At 36.6% G+C, this 4,960-nt stretch overlaps 1 long non-coding RNA gene across 1 annotated transcript; it reads left to right on the forward strand.

Moving 5' to 3' along the window:
- The first annotated feature begins 329 nt into the window (after nt 1-329).
- Nucleotides 330-1,923, forward strand: LOC107781888 (uncharacterized). The gene is made up of 5 exons (XR_001647098.2): nt 330-767; nt 858-1,016; nt 1,127-1,255; nt 1,342-1,397; nt 1,494-1,923. It is a non-coding gene; the product is annotated as an uncharacterized LOC107781888 (long non-coding RNA).
- The last annotated feature ends 3,037 nt before the right edge of the window (nt 1,924-4,960 follow it).

Genomic DNA, 4,960 nt, shown 5'->3' on the forward strand with positions numbered 1-4,960 from the left:
TGTTGGTGTACCAGGTGACCCGAGGTCGTTTCGGTGCTTTATGTGAAAAGTTGGAAATTTAAAGTATGCACTTTGAAGTTCTTTGGGTTTTGGTGTTTGATTCTTAATTTTAGATATTATTTTGATGATTTAGTTTACGGGCGAGTTTGTACGATGTTATTGTATTTATGTTGATGTTTGGATTGGATATTTACTTTCAAAGATGATCTAATTTTTGAGCATACATCAACTGACTTACAACGTACTTTTACGTACGAAAACATGGGGTGTAATATCATTCACCCCTTTTGGAACATTCATCCTCGAATGTTGACTGATGTGATTAGGGGTGGGCATAATACCGGCCGAACCGAAAAAACTGGCCGAACCGTGAATTTTGATTTTTCGGTTTCGGTTTAATTGGTTTTTCGGTGCGGTTTACGGTTTTGGTGTTTCGTTTTTCGGTTTAACTGAAAAATCAAAATTTTGGGTATTAGTTATTACCCATTTTAGGCTGAAGCTCAATACCTATTTGAACTTTGAAGCCTAATTTAGTTTGCCCAAACCCAAACTTACTGATAGTCTGTCTAATACCCAAACCCACTAAATCACTAATAGTCTAATACACTTAGTCACTTCCCAATTCACATTTCCCAAACCTAAATAAAGAATTAGATTTAGGGTTCTTCGGTTCTTCCTTCTTTCTATGCGACTGCTGCGACTCGTCGTCACCGACTGCTGCGACTGCGAGCTTCTTAACTTCACTCTGCTGTGACCTTATTCGTATTGTAAGTTTTTGTAGCTTCAATGTATCTCTAGTCCAACTTTAAATGATTCCTCGATTGAGTTAAATCATATGGATCCGTGTGTTGTTACAGTGAATCCTGATATTCAAGCTAAACATAAAAGCAAAGGTGGTTTGATAGCTGCAATTGTAGCAGGTGTTTTTGCTGCATTTGTTTCAACAATTATCGCTGTGTTAATCAAAAGACAACATGCCAAATACCAAAGCATCTTATCATCTAGGAAACGTTTATGTAAGTTCTCTCATTTGATAAGCTTTACCTTTACTTTATACGAATATGTTTCTTTCGACTCTTTTCTGCAAAACTGACGAAGCTTATAAAGTTTAATATGTTAATTCCAGCCTCAAGGCTCTCTATAAAAATGGATGGCATTAAAAGCTTCACTTTAAAAGAAATGAATGTTGCGTTATGTGAGGGTACTCCTATTAATGTTGAAGAAGATTTGGAGTTTCTTGAGCAAATTCAACTTGGTAAGATTTTGCGTTATACGAGTGTTTTAGTGAAAATTAGTTTACTTTGTAAGTTTAAATGACACACTTTATCAATTTATATTTAGATATGGCAACGAGCGGAAGAGAAACTTGCATTGTTGATGCATAGTTTGAACAAGTGGTAAGTTTAAAGATTTGCTTGTTTTATGATATTCTTTTGTTATTTATAATTAAAAATATTTTATTAACTTGTGAACTTTTTTTTTTTTTTTGGTAGGTTCAACTATGCCTCGTGGTCCTAAAGCTAGATCGCCTATTTGGAAATATTTTGAGCTAGTTAAAGTAAATGAAGAAGCCCGCAAAGCAAAGTGTCTTCATTGTGGTCGAGTTTATAATTGTCATCCAAAGTATTATGGCACTTATGGCTTAGTGAAGCATATTAAGAAGTGTCTCATGCCTCATCCAGTGATTTGTATTTAAGACTTTAAGTATCATTTGCTAGACTTACTTTGTGGCTTGTGGGTTGTGACTAGTTTGCCATTGTTTTGTTATTTGGTGATGGTATTTCTAGACTTATTTTGGACTTTGGTAGCTGCTAGATTTTCCACTGTGTTAAATTGTTTTGGACTAGTTTGCCACTGTTGAACTGTACGGTGTTTTGCTACTTAGGTGTTCTGTTTGCACTGAAGGCCTCTCTGTTCTCTGTGTGCTTGTTCTCTATAGTCTATTCTTAGTTTCATTTATAGTGTAGTTTCAAATTAGAGTGTTATTGTCAGCAAAACTTGTGTTAGACTGCCGTTTGCCACTGTCTTTCTCTGTTGCTGGGCTGGACGAACATCAACTAAATGACAATTTGCTGGGCTGTCTTTCTCAAAAGTCAAAATGACAATTTGCTGGGATGGATGAACAACAAATAAAATCCAGCCGTATTTATTGATGTTCCTACAAACCGTAAGTACTTGTTGTTCCTACAACCATTTAAAACCGAAAAAATAAATCGAAAATAACCGAACCGAACTTTGAAAAAACTGCACCGAACCGTAAATACTTTGATTTGATTTGGTTATTAATATTACAAAATCAAAAACCGATAAACTGAACCGTACTTTCATAATAACCGACCGAACCGAGCGACGCCCACCCCTAGCTGGGAATGTTCGCAATTGCAAAGTTATGACCAATTTTACGAAGGGTGGTCCTTCATATTTGCAAGCACATTGGTCGCATTTGCGACACATGAGAGTAGATGGGCATTTTGCGAAGCTTTGTTCGCTTTTGCGAGGGGTGGGTCCTTTGCAATTTCGAAGGCTTTATCACATTTGCAATATGAGGGGGCTCATGGACTGTTTGATTGTGTGACCAGTTGTTTATTTTTACGAACACCGTAATTGCGATACCTGCAGTTGGGTAAAAGATTGGGATTTCAGAACTTAGCTCATTTTATTCCTCTTTGAGACCTAGTCTCCATATAGAGGCAATTTTAGAGAGCAATTTCTTCCCAAGTTCATAGGTTGTCAGCTTTAACTTGCTTTTGTTCAATTTTCATCACTTTTCTATGGATTTTTACTATTAAACCTAAGATTTTATAGAGTAGAAATAAGGTTCTTGGGTCAAAATTTAGGATTTTGTATTTTGAGATTTAGACCTTGATTTGAGGTCGGATCTAAAAATAAATCACATATTTGGACTTAGGGATAAATGGGTAATCGGAATTTGGTCTTAATTTCATAATTCGACCACATAGGCTCGGGTTGACTTTTTGTTGACTTTTCCAAATAGGTTAAAGATCGAACCTTTTTGATACTCATGTAGTTTCTAAAGCTTTTTTTGACTTATTTGAGTAATATTTGACTAGATTCGGGTGGTTTAGAGGCTTGTTCTAAAAGGAAAGTCGTGTTGGGTTGTTGCTCTTATTGCGGAAAGAGTTAAGTGTCATGGTTAGCCTTGATTTGAGGGAATTAGGGTGTAATTGGGTCTATTTATTATGTGATCTATGTGTTGGGGGCGGCGTAGATGCAATGTGATACGATTCTATATGCGTTTTGCCATGGAATAAATATGCGGGCAGAGTTAGATTTATTTGTACCATGTTACTTTATGTATTATGTCTTCCATGCACTAAATATATTGTGAAACTCTTTGACTTGTCTTATCCATGCTATTATCTATGTTGAGCTTATTTAGAAATAGAGCGTTCAGATTATTGAATTATTGATTTGGCTATTAGTGCAAAAGTGTTGGTAAATTCTCATATGGCGAGTTATTTTTAATTACTTTTCTTAATGTTGTTTATGCTTCCTACCTTGCTTAGTATTGTGTTATATGTGATGCTTGGTGAGGAAGAGTGAATTCCACGAAGGGTATTTTCGTGTTTGTGAAGAAGATGGCTTGTGCACGAAGGGTGTTTCCCTCGTTTCTTCATATGTCAATTTCATTGCACAAAGGGTGTTATCGTGCTTGAGAGAAAGAGAGGATATTCACAAAGGATGTTTACATGCTAGCTATTATATTGTGTTTGCGAGGATAAGCGTAAAAACACGAAGGGCGTAACTGCGCTAATTGTTGGTATGGTTTGTTCTTGTTTTACGATACAAATTGAGGATTTGTCTATGTTGCTTCGTAACTTTCTTTGAAAGGTTTGTTTGGAATTGTTTATAGAAGCGTAAGTTGTGTTTTACTTTAGTAGTACCTTCCTTTATTTTCTCATTCTATATTTCTTTACTAAAATACTTTTTAATTCTCTCACATGTTATTATCTTGTCATCTTACTTGATATTTTACCTATCACCTCATTATTTCTCGTTGCTTAACTGCATAGATTTATATATAGGTGTCTTGTCTTAGCCTCATCACTACCTCGTTGGATTAGGATTGACAGTTACGCAATATATTGGGTCGGTTGTACTCATACTATACTTCTGCACTCCTTGTGCAGATTCAGATATTGGTACTAGAGGAGTCCCAAGATGTGCTTAGCAGACACTAGATAGGCGACTCAAGGTAGAGATGCAAACCGTTCGCATGACTTAGAGTCATCTTTCTATTTCTTATGTACTGTTTCCTTTTTACCCGACAATATTGTACTTCTTTGTAGATAATGTATTTAGTAAACTCTAGTAGCTTATGTACTAGTGACTCCACATCTTGGGATGGTTGATCATCAGTGTTCTTTAGACTTAGTAAGTATACTTCTGAGTTATTTTTGCTCTACTATATCATTGTGCTATTACTGTTAGTTTCTTTTCTTTCGTACTTATCTTTATGTGTTGGCTTGCCTAGCAAGCAGTGTTAGGCACCATCACGACCCTGTGAGTTGGGATTTTGGGTCGTGACAAATTGGTATTAGAATACTAGGTTACATAGGTCTCACAAGTCATGAGCAAGCTTACTAAAGTCTTGAGGATCGATACAGAGATGAATCTTCTAGAGGCTATAAGGCTTTAGGAAACTTCACTTTCTTTCTTTGTCCATCTTGCAACTTTGTTCTATCATAAAGTTTGAATCTTTCTTCTCTTATTCTCTCACAAATCGTAAAGATACATGCTTTGTTCATAGATGATCAGGAGCCGGTTCCCTAGATTGCAACCACTACCAGGGCCAGGGGTCGGGGCAATGGTAGAGGCGGAGCTAAGCCTATAGCACGCGCATCGACACCCGTAGTCGAGCCTCATATAGCTTAGGAGGCGAGATATTAGTTCAGCTCGAGCCATTAGGATCGACTCAGGTCCTAGAGGGGTTCATTGC

This window comes from Nicotiana tabacum, chromosome 21, assembly GCF_000715075.1.
Source record: "Nicotiana tabacum cultivar K326 chromosome 21, ASM71507v2, whole genome shotgun sequence".
NCBI classification, from domain to species: domain Eukaryota; kingdom Viridiplantae; phylum Streptophyta; class Magnoliopsida; order Solanales; family Solanaceae; genus Nicotiana; species Nicotiana tabacum.